Source organism: Staurois parvus, unplaced genomic scaffold (assembly GCF_062004578.1).
Source record: "Staurois parvus isolate SC_StPar_1 unplaced genomic scaffold, SC_StPar_1.0 ptg000453l, whole genome shotgun sequence".
Taxonomy (NCBI): Eukaryota; Metazoa; Chordata; class Amphibia; order Anura; family Ranidae; genus Staurois; species Staurois parvus.
In genome coordinates this window covers 26,099-43,043 of record NW_028318249.1, presented here as the reverse complement: position 1 = coordinate 43,043, position 16,945 = coordinate 26,099, and the positions used below count along the sequence as shown (strand labels likewise).

The 16,945-nt window shown below is 42.2% G+C and overlaps 1 protein-coding gene and 1 pseudogene across 4 annotated transcripts in view; one reads left to right on the top strand and one right to left on the bottom strand.

The window, feature by feature from the left end:
* LOC149453044 (uncharacterized) overlaps positions 1 to 16,945 on the bottom strand; it is an 86,376-nt gene that overhangs the window by 45,557 nt on the left and 23,874 nt on the right. For 2 of the 4 annotated variants that reach the window (XM_089688735.1, XM_089688736.1), the window contains exon 2: positions 3,350 to 3,453. The gene's annotated coding sequence lies outside the window, so the exon portion shown is untranslated. Of the gene's footprint in view, positions 1 to 3,349; positions 3,457 to 16,945 lie in introns of all 4 variants that reach the window. The other 2 variants (XM_089688733.1, XM_089688734.1) reach the window with 1 other exon arrangement.
* Positions 14,715 to 16,456, top strand: LOC149453045 (ras GTPase-activating-like protein IQGAP2; annotated as a pseudogene).

Sequence of the window (16,945 nt, the reverse complement as noted above, 5' to 3'; positions counted from 1 at the left end):
TGAAGTGTGCGGTGATTCTAAGATCGACGGCACTCATCTGCATGTCATACTGACTGACAGTATTATTTCTCTTCCCCAGCAGACTCCAAGGGCATTTAAATTAAAGGTACAGTGTTCTGCACTAATATAAAGGCTCTCTGAAGCCTAGAAACACCCTTTTTATAAGTTAAATTCGCAGCGAATATATTCGACTCGAATCAAATTTATTCCGCGAATTTGGCGAATCAGCCGAATCGAATTTTTGAATAATTCGCTCATCTCTAAAAGTGACCTTTCAAAAAAAAATTCCTTTTTAAAAAAATATCATTCATATTACAGTGTCCAAATAAAAGAAAAAGTCCTTTCTCCCCAATCAATTGTGAAAAAACAAATATCCAAGCAAAATGATGCTTCCACCAATCACCAGTGAAAAACCAACATCAACCGCACTCACCAGATGATGGTGAGTATTGCGCCTATTATGATGTTATGGACTCCTAGACCCCCTTTATAAGCTTTCAGGGCTCCTTCCCACCATATAGGATATAAGGTATTTTCTCCCACTCGCTCCTACCTTCTCCTCTCACCAAACTCCACAGCAGTGCAAGGGAAAAAATATATAAAAGTGTAATACTGCTAGTAAAAAATGCAATATTGGTAAAAATTGCCAGACCACTCACATTTGTGAAGATGAATAAAAACATCTATTTTATTGCCTCCATTGCCCCAAATGAGTTCCACTACTTCCACATCTCATACCAGAGACCTCACAGCCTGCTTGTAGCAAGGGATGACAGGATACAGCTCCAAAGATGGTCGCTTGGAACACACCGCTTGGCGTGCGTTCCACTCACCGGAAGTGACGCAGGACGTCAGGGCAGCAGACCGGAAGTGCGTCGACACGTTTTGCCCCACCCACAGGGCGTTCTCAAGACACACACCTCCAGTCTCAGGCCGCTTAAATAGCAATAAAAGGTCCCTCCCCTTCTCTTCCACAGGTCAATAAAGACAAATATGTAAACTACTAGCTGTCATCCCTTGCTCATACCCTGTGAGATTCCTTCAAAGCAGTGTTTCTCAACTCCAGTTCTCATGGACCCCCAACAGGTCATGTTTTCAGGATTTCCATTATTTTGCACAGGTGATTTGATCAGTTTCACTGCCTTAGTAATTACCACAGCTGTTTCATCTGAGGGAAATCCTGAAAACATGACCTGTTGGGAGTCCATGAGGACTGGAGTTGAGAAACACTGCTTCAAAGAGATATCAAATTGAATAGCTCAGATCTCTATCTACTCGTTAGTTCAACCCCACAAAACTTTATTATAAACTTGAACTAACCATGCCCAAACTCATAAGGAGACCCGAGACATGCAAATGAACTTAAAAACATATCACAAAAAATGATTACATATGTAAAGAGGAAAATCAAAATTAAAAAAGAAATAAAATGTAAATATATAATATACATTATAGTATGGATGTGTAAATATACATATTGAGGAAACAAATACCACAAAAGATAAAAACATAAAAAAAAAAAAAAAAATTTAAGAGAATATAAAAATAAAATTAAACATAAAACTAAAATAAAGAAAAAATAAAATAAAATAAGAAAATAAAATTAAAAATAAAATAAAAAAATAAAAATGTAAAATTAAATCAAAATCAGTATAAATAAATATTGTTCCCTCTATATATATACCCACCCAAAACAATTAAATTTCACTCAGATAAAGCTACCAGTTAGATAAATAACAATTAATGTCAATCTCTGCGTTTAACCCTTTAGGGATCAAAGTCCCCATCTGGTAGATCCATTTTGTTTAATTTTGAGAAATACTTTTAACCATATCACCCCCTCTCCATGGGGCATCCATCCTATCTATCCCACAGAATTTTAAAGATGTAGGATCCCTATTATGATAAACCCTAAAATATTTACATCTCCATTTAATATCTAAAAGGGAACAGGGAAAGGGATATAGATGCCAATTTGACCCACAAACAAGTGCAGAGGATGTACCTCTTCTCTCTGATACTCCTCAATCTGCTCCATAGTTTAAGGACCGGTTCACACTATTGCAGTGTGGGAAACCGCATGTGATTCGGACAGGAATCGCACTGTATTCCTGTTCAAATCACATGCCATTCTTTGCAGTCTTTCCCGCAGGAAAGGTGCATACCTTTTTTTTTTGCACTGAAATCAGGACTCATGGGTGTTCACAACTATGTGATCTGACTCACCCGAACCTGCAAACCTTTTTGGGGTGTCGTTCACTTAATATGTTGCTAAACCCCGGACCCTGCATTCACTATACCTGGTCTCCCACAGTACACTGAACATGGAAATGCAATAATTTTAGTAAAAATAAACTGCTAAATACGTTTACTCAACAGCATTTAGAGCGGTCTTGTGACTTCTATCAGCATCCAGCTGAGCACTGGTAATCTTGTAGTAGGAGTTTACATTCTCCTCTCACTGTCTTATGAGGCTACATGACTGATAGCCAGGGGCTACAACAATGACCTTTGACCCTCTGTCTGCACAGTGCTGATTGGCCTTGTGCCGATCACATGCACCCTCCCAAAAACAAAAACTCTCTAGCAATGCTCTGTGGAGCATGTGCAGAGCGTCTCCTAGGGCTTTGTACTATCAGAAGATGTTTTGGGGGTAGTGGGAGAAGGGGAGGATGAGAGAAGACAGGATCAAAGAGACTTTTTAAACAATGTGGAGGATTAACCCCTTAAGTTCCACAGTGAGTATAACCAGCATACTTTACTGCATATACAGACTGATTTTACTGTTGTGGGTTTAGTAACACTTTAACACAGACACCTGCAGTGGTTCGCATAAACGGAGTGTGACTCTGATGTGGTGCGGGAAATTAAAATAATTCCCTGCAAATCCCGCACCACATCAGTGTGAACCAGCACTAAAATAACTATATTATTGGTGTCATTAGGAAAAAAAAGCTCCATCACTGGTGTCACTGGAGTAAAATAGGGCCTATATCAGTGTCAAAGGTTCAAAATACGTCTCAGATTGCTGGTGCCAGAAGGATAAAACAAACCCCATCATTGGTGTCAACTGGATAAAATAATTAGAAATATAAATTTCTATCACAACCCCATTTGTGATGTCCGGCTACATAAAGAAAACTAGTGGAGCCACCACATCTATGGACTGGCAAGCTGCAATATATTACATTTCTCTTCACTTTATAGAATGTGGACTAAAACATTAGAGATGGCACACAGAAGCCCCATGCAATCACTACACAGATGTCACATATTATGGGATGCCAGTTTCATCAAGCCACAGTATCATCAAGTATCATCAAGTCCAATGATAAATCTAGAAACTCACCATAACTGATGTGCTCAGCACTCCGCCAGCTTCAAGACTTGTGCTCTATACGGTGACTTGCACTTTATGAATCTGAGCGTCAGTGGGGAACCACGGCCTCTTCTCTGCTGGAAGAAAAAAAATGCACAAGGTAAGCATGCCATAGTGGGCAAATACTGTATACTGCTTATGGAAAAAGTTCCTGGGAAGCCCAGCGCTCCTCAGCTTTAACCCCTTAACGCAGGCGCCTCCTGGCTCTTTAAGAGGCTTCTAATCATGTGACCACGATGATTGGCTGTCACAGCGGTCACATGATCAGAAAGCTCCGGATCGCAAGTAGAGATTGGCAGCGCGGACAGCGACATACAGGTACATTGCTGGTCCGCAAATGGTAAACCTATCACATACAGCTTTATACAAATCTTCTGTTTTTGTCATTTGCATACCCTGTTGGCTATGCTGCACACATGAAGGAAACATACGAACACATGGAACTCTTGCTGAAGCACATCCGGTACACCAAGTACAACTGGAATATCTGTGGTAGTGGCTCTGCTGCTTGGAATGCAGCTCACGTGTACCATGTACTGTTGCTACGTAGGCGAATGGGACAGCCATGCAATATGCTATGCTTCAGCCTTGCTACAGGTGTAGGCCACTACTGAAGCCTGGTTGAAAAACTCCCAGAGATGGCATCATCCCATCCTTTCCTGTTGCTAGGATGTTGCTAAGACACTTCCAGCCGTTACTGCTCACACCCACCATCACAGGAGCTCTCAAACATCCGGAGCAGGCATCCTCCAACAAGTTCCATCATGCCTCTACAAGTCATAGCTGTAACTGTCAATTTTGCAATGTCTTATGGGAAATGTAGTACAACAGCTAGAGAGCCGCAGGTTGCCTACCCCAGGTGTAGATGGTGACCCGTGGAGCACTTGAGTATCTTGGGGTTGCTATTGGAGACTTCAGAACTGTGACAAGAGACTGCTTTTCACCTTGGAGGCTTTGTGTACATGAACTGGAGTCGCATCATTGCGGTGCAGAGCCATAGGAGATATACAGTCCATGTGGAGCGCTCACACCTCTTCTGAATGATGATTATAGAAGGCCATAAAATAATAATAATCCCATACCCTGTCCAGTCCCATTCCAAGGAACAAACAGTAACTGCTCCTCTGTACTACAACAAAATGGCTGTCACACTTTTGTTGCCATGGTTACAAAGAGGGCTCACACTGGGCCTGTATGTTACTGGCCTGACCGCTAAACATGAAGATGTCTCCATTGTTATTGATAGGAGACAGGATATACCACAGTACTGACTGCACAGCACACGCCATGATACCTCACACCTCACTATACCGTATAATACCTCCCAAAGATATACAGGCCACACACAGCGCTGACATCGCTCCTTCTCACTGCTTACCAATGAATAATCATCATATAATGCCATACAACAATGAGAAACCCACACCAAGTGCCCGTCCCAGGGGACAACCTGTCTCCAGCAACAGACTCTCTGTACTACAACAAAATGGCTGCCAACCTCCTATTGTCATAGTTACACAAGAGGGTTCCCACTGGGCCTGTATGTATGGGCCGGACTACTAAATATTGGGGCGTCACCAGGAGAGGGGATGTACCTCAGTACTGACTGCACCATATATGTCATCATGCCTCACACCTCATACCTCACTATATCAGATTATAGCCCAGTGAGAACATCTCATTATACCTCACACCTCATTGTACCACATATACCTTCCACCTCATTATACCTCACATATAATACCTCACACCTCATTGTACCTCATATAATACCTTCCACCTCATTATACCTCACACCTCATTGTACCACATATAATACCTCACACCTCATTGTACCACATATAATACCTTCCACCTCATTATACCTCACACCTCATACCTCACTATATCATATTATAGCCCCATGAGAACATCTCATTATACCTCACACCTCATTGTACCACATATAATACCTTCCACCTCATTATACCTCACATATAATACCTCACACCTCATTGTACCTCATATAATACCTTCCACCTCATTATACCTCACACCTCATTGTGCCACAAATAATACCTCACACCTCACTGTACCACATATAATACCTTCCACCTCATTATACCTCACATATAATACCTTGTACCTCATATAATACCTCACACACAATACCTCACACCTCACTGTACCTAATTATACCTCATATAATACCTCACACTTCATTATAACCTCATATAATACCTCACATCTCGTTATATCTCACATAATACCTCACACCTCATTATACCTCACATAATACCTCACACCTCATTATACCTCACACCTCATTATACCTCACATAATACCTCACACCTCATTCCCTGACCTTAGGTCAGACTCTTCTTCATCCAATTACATACTTCAGAACAGACCCTCATTCATCCCATTACAAACCTCAGATCAGACCCTCATTCATCCAATTACATACCTCAGATTAGACCATCCTTCATCCAATTACATACCTCAGATCATACCCTTCTTCATCCAATTACAGACCTCAGATCAGACCCTCCTTCACCCAATTACAAACCTCAGATCATACCCTTCTTCATCCAATTACAGACCTCAGATCAGACCCTCCTTTATTCAATCCTTTTCCAGTAAAAGACCCAAAATCAGACTCCTAATTCATTATCTTGCTATGTCAGACTTCAGCCAAGGAAGGTCCTTCAAATTCTTTAGATCCAAGAGGCCATAACAGGTCTCTTCTTCCTGATAAGGAGAATTAAGAAATCCTTTTCCATCTAGTTCCAATCATAAGACTTAGAGCAGACCCTTCTCCATATTTGTTCAATACCAAACTTCACGTTACTGCCAACTTAACTCAAGATCCTAGTCTGTTCTCCTCCCCCAGCTTCAACCTCAGACATGACCTATCTTTCAGACTTCATTAACTACCTGCCGACCGCAGATAGCCGAATGACGGCTGCACTGCGGCCGGCCAGTTCTGAGTGGACGCCATATGACGTCCCCCCAGAACGCGCTCTCCTGCGCGCCCCAGGGGGCACGCACCCGGCGATCTCCGTGATCGCTGTGTCCTACGGACACAGCTGATCACGTGATGTGGTAAAAGGCCAATCACAGCGGCCTTTTACCACCTGATCAGCGGTGTCCAATGACACGCTGATCAGAGGGAAATGCAAGTGCCGGTTCTCGACTGCACTTTCCTCACGCTGTCAGATCGTGAGGAAAGTACTGCCGAGAACCGGCAGTTGTCAGAGCGGGGATCGGCACCGATCATCAGGGCACTGATGATCAGTGCCCTGATGATCGGTGCCCAGCAGTGCCACCCGCAAGTTCCGCCTACCTGTGCCCAGCAGTGCACCCACTAGCTCCGCCCACCTGTGCCCAGCAGATCACCCACCTGTGCCCAGCAGTGCACCCACCTGTGCCACTCTGCAGTGCCACCTACCTGTGCCCAGAAGTGCCACCTACATGTGCCCAGCAGTGCCACCCACCTGTGCCCACCCACCTGTGCCCACCAGTGCCACCCACCTGTGCCCACCCACCACTGCCACCCACCAGTGCAGCCCAGCAGTGCTGCCAGTCAGTGCCACCGGTCAGTGCCCAGGGGTTGTGCCAGTCAGTGCCCAGCAGTGATGCCAGTCAGTGTCGTCTATCAGTACCCATCATCAGTGTCACCTATCAGTGCCGCCTATCAGTGCTGCATATTAGTGCCGCCTATCCGTGACACCTCATTAGTGCTGTCTATCAGTGCCGCCTATCCGTGCCACTTCATTAGTACTGCCTATCAGTGCCCTTTAGTGCTGCCTATCAGTGCCCATCAGTGCCGCCTATCAGTGCCCATCAGTGCCGCCTCATCAACGCACATCAGTGAAGGAGAAAAAATGCCTGTTTGAAAAATTTTATCATAGAAACAAAGAAACTTTTTTATTTATAGCGCAAAAAGTAAAGCGCCCAGTGGCGATTAAATACCACCAAAAGAAAGCTCTATTTGTGAGAAAAAAATGATCAAAATTTCATATGGGTACAATGTTGCATGACCGCGCAATTGTCAATCAAAGTGCGGCAGCGCTGAAAGCTGAAAATTGGCCTGGTAAATAAGGGGGTATAAGTGCCTGGTAGGCAAGTGGTTAAGCTCTTGGTCTGTTTTTTTCCCCTAACTGCAACCTTAGACTGCACTTATCTTTCATCCACCTTCACTTGCCAGCTTCATGTAAGGTCCTGGTCTGTTCTCCTTCCCCAAATGCAACCTACTGTTGCATATGTACTGATGCATAAAGAGTCAGAGGCATTGAGCACACTTTAAAGTACTGCACATGTCTGGCTGTACAGTAGCTGCATGCTCTGTAGGTTGGCACACTCTAGGCGAGTAAAAGATTGTCTCTTTGACACCTAGCCTGACAGGACCTCTTCATCAGATGATAAAAAGAACCATCTGCAATTTGTTACATTAGCCTGATGAAGGGGGCCTGACATGATCTGTAACATCGGGATTTCCTGATGTGATCTACTCCTGCCATAATAGGATGCTCTGCCAGAATACCAACCTTGAATATACCTGCATGGAGTTTGCATGTTGTGTCTGCCCTAACGTGAGTTTCTTCCAGGTTCTCTGATTTCTGCCCACACTCAAAAGACACGCTGGTAGGTTATTTGGCTGCTGTCTAAATCACTCCCTGCCCTAGCATGTGTTTATATATGAGAGTTCGAGTCCTTAGATTGGAAGCTCCATGAGGGCAGGGAGTGATGTAAATGTACAATGTAAAGCAATATGTAAACTGTCAGCACTATATAAATATCTGTAATGATAAATTAATTCATTAACACATTCATTGAAAAGTGGACATTATTCTGAATCAGCTGATGTACCTGCAATGACAATCGACATTGGCTAACACACCATATATTAGATGGTCAGCTCTAGTAAGATATGCAGTAGGAATATCTGAACTGATTACCAGAACCAGCAGAATACCCACTTTGTCTTAGGTACCCTCCGATTTCTATATTTATTTCCACTTCCATGCTGCTCAGATCCTCAACATCACCCTTGCAAAGTCACTGGAGAGCAACTGGGGGATCAGTTGGTGGACCTGCATGTGGGAGGGGCCTAATGTGCCCATGCACTAGGGGTACCTTTGCCCGAGGGCACACTTACCAATGCCTGGGACTAGGCAGGAACTGCAATCATGTGAACAGTCTAACATCAAGGCATTCTTCCATCTCAGTTGAGCTCCCATGGTGTATAGTAATAAATTGGATATGTGTGTTAGGTGGTTTCCCATCGCTATACACCATGACTTCACCAGCCAGCGTACCTCTGTTACCTCACTGCCAGTAACAGAATGAGATCCCACCAGACACAGAGCGCAGATCTCATGTGTATCCTGTTGTAACTCCTTCACTCTCATACCATATGGCTAGGTTGAAGGTCTCCATAATGCTGGTCTGGCCCACTTGCTATGGGAGGGGGACCGCTAGGGAGGGACCCACAGCAGCAACCCACTTACTACTGTAGAACACCTCACCTTATCTAGGTAACACGCCTCGATTGGTTGCCATGTGTCATGCATATCACATCCCTCTGCGAATGAGTGACGCGGTCGGGCGAGCGCTAGCTGTCAAAGCAGGGGTTTGAGGGCTGGTCCTTTCATTCATAACATGTTACATCCTCAACATGAGTGTAACATGTAACATGGTGTGAAAAGTGAACTTATCCTTTAATATACAAAGTATAAGTTGTATTAATTTTTCCTTTGTTTAGTTTTCCTATTGATTGAAATAGCGATTTGTATGTAATATTGTATGTTTACACTGACTATTGAATATTAATGATCAATGATTTGATATCACAGCTTACCTCTGCCTACCTGATGAAGCTGATAACAAAACACATGGAATTACAACACTCCCTTCCTGCCCATTGAAGAAGGTTGATGCAGCAGTTGCTATCTTTGAGCTGAGTTATGTAAAAGGACTAATAGGCCAGATGCTATCTTATCTATGTAAATATATATGGTAACAGGAATTGTAATTGTAATATGATAAGGAGCTTTGACTTACAGAGGTACAGTATATATACAGAATATATATAACCCATGTAATGAAATGTATTTGTTGCAAGCAATTTTATGGAAATTGTGCTTTTATTAACATTTATTGAATACAAAAAATTAAACATAAAAAAAATCAGCTACCAAAAAAAGGGACCATGAAGGAGTTAAAGAGGCACTGTGTTTGCACCCATTCATGATCCCTCTAGACAAGTCTTTGGCAGGGTGTTATGTGACTGAAATGCATTGACATTATTCAAACCCATTTGAATGATCTCTCTACTGGGAATTACCAAAGGGCAGCATTGCAAAATTTTATCTTCCAGTTTTAATCCCAACAAATCTTTTTTAGTAAATTTGACTTCTTTTTTTTTACTTCATTGCTGAGTTATTCATTTTTTTTGCTATTCTCTAGCTTACATTAATGATCAGTGAAGAGTTTCCTTACGTTGATGGTTACTGAAAAGCTCACTTAATCTGGCGGTAAGCAGAAAAGGGACTCTTTAAACAGGTGGTCAGTGGGAGAAGGTCCACCTTACCTGTGATTAGTGGAAAGAATGTACCTTACATTGGTCCTCAATAGGAAGAATGCCCCCTTAAAGATAGCTAAAAAGATCATTGGTGTCAGCGGTTACTCTTTTCTCAAGGAATATCTAGCAACCTCTGGAGGACCCCTAGGGTTTTATAGAACCCTAGCTCAGAAAGACTGGTCTATACTATTCCTTCACATACCTATGCCCCCCACAATTGCCCTAGACCCCCTACACCTGTTTCCCTTCCCCCTCCACTCTCTATTCCCTCCTTTCATAATCACTCCCAACAACATTCCTTTTCCGTACTCTGCCCGACCTCTTCCCTTTTTCTCCCCTCAAAATCCTTAGATCTTCATGGTATGCCATACAAATTGACAACATTATGTGATACAAAAAAAGGCTTATGCTTTGTTTGGGGGGTCAGACAAGGAAGAAGGAACGCTTGGATTTTTTTAATCACATTTATTGGTTTAAGGGACATGCAACGTATGTGCCAACCATGACTTGTATACTAACATTCTTGCCTTCTATGTTCCTATGGCAATAAAGATAAATGATATAGAAAACAGAACAGATATATCTTCCCTTTTAGTCTTGGTGACAAGGGTTTTACCAGACAAGAAGTGCAACAACCACTGTTCTAGCCTTTACTAACTTCTTTAAAAAAAAAAAAAAAAGCTCTTTTATTCACTGTAGCTGTTCCAGATTTTACCTCATTTCCTATCTGATGAAACCCATGTCAGCAAGAAAGGAAGGACATCTGTATGGAGCCCCGGATAGCCAGTGCCAAATTACTGCAGTTCTAAGGGGCTTGATTTGATAGTGAAGAGCCTGATAGGGATACATTTGTGGTAATATGGTCCTCTAAGCTCTGCATGATAGAGGAATACCCACTATACGTGAGGACCCTGCACAACCCATACCAGGCTTGAAAACATCTAGAAAATGTATGCTAAATAAAAAGCTTAAAATACACACAGGGGCATCTACAGAGGGGTCACTGAGGGAGACCCTGAAGCCCAGGGTTGGTCTGCGAGGCCCAAGAACTGACTCTCTATACCAACACTAAGCATGCTAAAGACCCCTAAGGCCTGATTTGAGAAGTGGAATTGTCATTTTAGCCCCAGAAGCTTACTATCTATTGTCACAGTCAGTGGAGTTAACGCTGTTTAATAAAAGACAGACCTTTTTATGAAAAGCGTTGTTGCAGTTTAGGCTCAGGAGCTGACTGTCTATGTACATAGTGTTCAACCTGCTGTCTATGGATACTTATTGTGAGGCCATCGGGCCCCCACAGCCAGTGTTTTCCTTGCCTAGGTGTTCTCCGTGTATTGTAACCATGGCCCAGTTGTTCCCATTGTATTGCATATTAAAGCGGTATTAAGCCCAAAACCAAAAATGTAATATATTGCAGATTACCAATACTTAGATGATAGTTTTCTTTTCTGAAAGGAATGAGATAGGAGGCACAGAAGACAGCACCAGTTTGTTGGAGGTAGGGGAGTGTTACATGTATTAGCAGATTTAGATACATTAACAAATTGAATCCAAACTCCAGCTCACACTTTATAATCATTTACAGCAGTTTTTTTTAATTTTGGGAAACCCAAGCTTCTCAAGCATCACTCCCTCTGTGATGTGAGTGTTGTCTTACCCCCCTCCCCCCTTCTTTGCTTTTGCTGTGCCTTACCTCTAGCGTTATTTTTTCCCATCTCTTCTAACATTCTGATGAAACTTTGTGATTTGTATAGTACTGCTTGGACCTTGAAGAAGGGGACACTCCCTGAAAGCTTGTCTTCAAAATTGTATGTTAGTGCAAATACAAAAAGTATCACGGACAGTACTCAATTGTTTCTGTCGCAAATGCACTAACAGGGCTACAATCACCTCAAGCAACATGAATAAATAAAAGCTGATTATTTTAATCACCCGTCAGTAGAACTACAGGCATCCCTTTTTTTAATTTTGGATAGAGTAAGGGAGGGGTTATAACCTGTCAGAATTTTTTTTTCGCCATCTGTGCCTTTCCCTTCACTTCTTGTCCCATAGCCAAAGAGGAAGCGAGAAGAAAATCCCAGCAAATTAACAGAATTCCTTGGAGACTCTAGTGTCCCCATTGGAAGATTTCCCCCCTATTACTTTTCTGGGTACAACCCAAAATGTAGGATTTTCTTTTACTTTCAGTGATAATGGTAATCAGGACAAATAGAGAGGGCAAATCTCCCTAACGGAGACACAGACAGCAATAAAATCTGACAGGGGTTCTAATCCCTCTCCACTCTATCCATAACTAGAAAAAAAGGTTTGCCTCCAGTTATACTTTAAATGGTTTGCCTCATCCATGTACACTGCAACAATCTGCTGGAGAGCTTCCTGTTTACATTAAATATACTGTAGATTGATGTGTGTATAGAATATAAGCATACTATCCTGGTGTATTAATTCTGTGAATTAAACCTCCAGTGTCCCCTCTGAAAGGCAGACAACATCATCACCCAACAAGCTATCTAAACATGGCTCTGGACTTGCATTAGTACGGGTAGCACTGTTTATAAAGGTGTGTTGCCCATCCCCCATACCATGCCTCAGCAGCAGGTTGAAGTCTCTAAATTTGAAAAAAAAATGACTGTTATTTTCAGTTGAATCCACTGAGATTTGAAAATTACAGTTCCACAGCTAAAGGTGGGGGATGGAAACCGCCTAACAACCCCCCCCCCCCCACCAGCCCTACCCCAAGACAAACTGCTGTAAATTAACATTTGGTTGATTTATTGATTTCAACAATTTCTCCTATTAAAAAAGCCTGATTTTACACCACTCTACGGGCTTCATTCACAAAGCTAACACACTAAGACACAAATGTTTATTTTATATATAAAATATTACAGTCAAGTTTAAATATTACATGTGAGCACAATTAATATATGTATTCAGGGGTTTGTGAATTAATCCCATTAGTATTCCTGATAATTACAGTGCATAACCCCTTATGTAACATATTACTGGGCTCCTTAGACCAGAGTTCTTTGTTCAAAACAAGATCTAAAAATAGCAACCAATCAGCTGTGCTCACTGTGGTCATGTGACCTCTGTGGTCATGGACCTCTGTGTGATGTCACAGTGTAGCAGGCAGACACTTTCTGTCTTCCGTGGTGAGCAGTACTGTACTAGACTGCTAAAGGCGTTTTCTTCAAATATCTTGTTTATATTTGCACTAATGTGCTCCAATTTAAACATTTCTCATCAAATGACCACTGTTGAATCTCAGCGAAAAAGTAAGAAACTTTGTCTACATTTTTTTCCCATATTTTGAACAAAAACATGTTTTTCTCATTCACCTCTACCTACAAGTACTGTGCACACACATTCATAACACAGGCAGTGACAAAGTCAGCTCCTCTCCCTATTCTTTTCTATTGAGAGCTGAATCTTGGCAGCCATCCAGCCCTCTAATAGAAACACAGCAGGTGCTGCCCCCTAATGGGAACACAAGGCAGGTGCTGTAACATCTTTGTTGTTTGGTAATAATGACTTCACATTATATACAGCTAGAGGGGTTAGGGTGGGCTTGTTTTAAAGCTCCCTTACTGCTTGTTAAATTATAGGAATACTTTAATGTCCATAGTCTGGGCACAGATGCTCTTTAGGCTTACATGTATTTATTGTTTGTCATTGACGCCATATACTTGTTTTACGTTGTGTACATACAGCCGGATAATATGTGACAGATCTGCATATGTAGCAGAATGGTATATAGTGTAGAATTGGTTCTCAACATTATAACTTTATTATGCCTAGTGTGGACAGGCTTTGGATTAAACTGTTACCTGAGCAATTTTAAAGTCAGAATGGATATATCTTACATGGTAGGTGAATATCCCCTCATTTTTTTTAAGTGGGCCCTTTAAGGACCAATCCAAGATTAATGAATGGTGAAAAAGAAATAGGAAGAGAAGGAGGGGGTTATCGGGTGTGGGAAGGTTGTGGTAATGTTCCCAAGCCACTGCTCTGTGTGTCCATTCACACACAGAGCTGCAGTTTGGCCCTGCCCCCTCTCTCACCTCATTGGCTGACTGGCTGTGATCGACAGCAGTGAGAGCCAGTGGCTCCTGCTTGCTGTCTTAGCCAATGAGGAGGCAGAGACCTTGGACAATGAGGCTGTCTTGCACATTGCTGGATTGCGATAGGGCTCAGGTAAGTATTTGGGGGGGGGGGGGGGAGCTGGGGGGCACTGCTGCACACAGAAGGTTTTTTGCCTTCATGCATAGAATGCATGAAGGTGACAAACCTTGAGCCTTTACAACCACTTCAAGTCAGCCTTTTTTTAATGTGCTGCCAAAGAGGCTCAATTTCTGTTTATTTCCATGTGGCTGAAGACAAGCCAGCTAGGGTCACAATAATGACAGTGCTTTGGGACAAACATTTTGGTGTCTAATGCCCAGAAAGTCACACTATACAGTATATATTCACAATTTTGTTTTCTTAGTTTTAGACAAAGTGAGGAAAGGTTAGAACACAATTAAAACCATTTTCTTTTATTTTACAGGTTTTACAACTATGGAGAATGAGGTTATGTCATCCCTTGTAGAAATACGCTCAATTGTTGGGAGCAACCACGCTGGAAAGCTTTCCAAGAAGTTGCTCCGAAGCAAAAGATTATCAGTTAGTTCCAGTCTAAAGGATTCCCATTCCTTGGACTCCTCCTTGGATATCCTTTCTCCCCAAGAGGTATTGATAAATTACCTAGAAGGTGAAGTTTCCACTAAAATGAATGCCATCCAAACACTAAAAGAGGAGTTGAATACCTTGGACAAGAAAATATCAATTCTTGTGAATGGGAAACGGACACTAGAAAGCCTTGTGTCCCGATTTCCAAAACTAAAGCTGGACAACAGAATGGACATTGAAGATGCGATGTCCATTGACAGACAACGCATGCTTGAACTGAGCAGGAAGACACAGAGGTTGGAACCCTATCAGTACCTCTTCTATCATCTACAGACCCAACCAAAGTACCTGTTCAAGCTCATCTGTCGAATGTCAGTACATGACTATACCATTCTTGAAGAAAGGCTTCTTCCCGGACTCTACAATCATGCCTCAACTCCAAGAGAGGAATATCATTTTGTCAAGTTTTTGGGAAATGCTATTCAGTATGAGTTTGAGAAAAAATGTACTCATATCAAGGATATAGTGGAAGGAAAATTAATTAGCATTGAGACTGCCTTCAGCTTTTACAGGCAGGCTGCAAAATGTGATGTCCTCCACAACAAGCTCACTAAAGTGATAGATAGGATATTTCACTTAAATCACAGATTATTGGAAAGACCTTCTCTCACTCCTTACATGGCAGACCTAGTCTTAAATGCAATATTCTCAGATGTGCACAGTATACCTTATGGAATAAGGTATGTGACAAGAGTCCTAAGACAAGCCCTGCATAAAAAGTTCCCCCAGGCAAGTGCAGATGAAGTCTTTGAGACTCTTAGCCTTTTCATGTACCAGTATTTCCAGCCAGCTATAGCAGCTCCAGATGACTTTGGAATAATGAAATTTAAGATGTCAACAGAATCAGGGCAAAAAGAGAACTTCATGATCGTGGCTGTGCTTGTCGGCCACACATTAATTAATAGCCATTTCCCCAAGGAAAATGCTGGAGCTTCAATCAAGAATGACTATATAATCAAAAACCATCCACGTTTCAGGAGCATGTTTGAGGAGGTTTTTAATGTTCCAGAACCAGAGGAAGAATTTGGCTTCAATGAATATTCTGACATGATTTCCCTAAAGAATCCAGTGATAGAGCTTCATGCAATGGACATTGTAAGCACACATAAGCTGCTTTCAAAATATGAAAAAGTGGTCATCCCAAACCAACAAGACAGTCTTTATCAAATTTTCAAGGATCTTGGACCAGTTCCTAAGGTTAAAGATCTTCTTTTTTATGAGAATGCAGCTGCTGCTAACAGAGGTGGAGACTTGACAGCAACTAAAGTCTGCCTCTCCTTAGGCAGCAAATATATTCCACAAAAAGAGAAAAATTTGACAAACCCAAAGGCTTTACAGGATGCTGGGCTTTCAAAAGCAATGGACTCCCAAGATATCCTGAACAATACTGACATGGATGTCACAAAGGAAAATGAATTTCAGCTGCAGCAACAAGCTGAAATAACGAAGCTCAGCCAAGCAGTGGATGCCCTTAACGTCAGCTTCAAATATTACCAGGACAAGGTAAACCAATATCAAAGGTTCTGGAACAGTTGCCTAGAAAACCTAGTGGGCCAAATGTCATCCAATATTGACATGAACAAAAAGATGCAGAAGGAGACGGAGAAGCAAGATGACATTAAGATTTTGGGGCTGAAGGAAGAGAGGAAAGAAAAGGAGAATAAGCAAACTAGGAAGAAGAGGACCTGGCTTCATAAATTGTTCAGCCCTAAGTCACCCACTAGCATCAAAAAGGTCAAATATACTGCAGAAAAACTGCACTACAAAGGTGTCATTGTTGACACAACAGGTAAGGAGACCAAAGAGCTGGAGAGACAACCGCTGACAATAGAATTTGCAGATGACCACCAAATTAAAGTCAGCATCGGCAAAAAGTTTGTTCTCCTTCCCATTGCTGACATCCTAAACCTCCATTACAGCAGAACACCAATCATGGAGTTATTCTGCTATCGGGTTGATGTCAGCATGTTGTTGTTTTTAGTGTACAGCAAGCTTTATGTCAGAACAACACATAACGCACTGTATCAAGAAATAACACCATAGGTTGTTGATTCAGGGAGCATTCGATGGCCCTAGGGCGGGTTCAGCAAGACGCTGATTGCAATCTACCACTCGACTGCGGGCAGCCGACAGATAGATCGTTATCTCTGCCCTGCTTCCCCCAGCCGCTGCTGCTCTCATGTTTACTGCAGAGCGGAGAGCGAGCATAGTGATGGATGGAGGGCGGAGCTCCCTCAGTAACCTTTCAAATTAACCAGCAGGTGATTGGT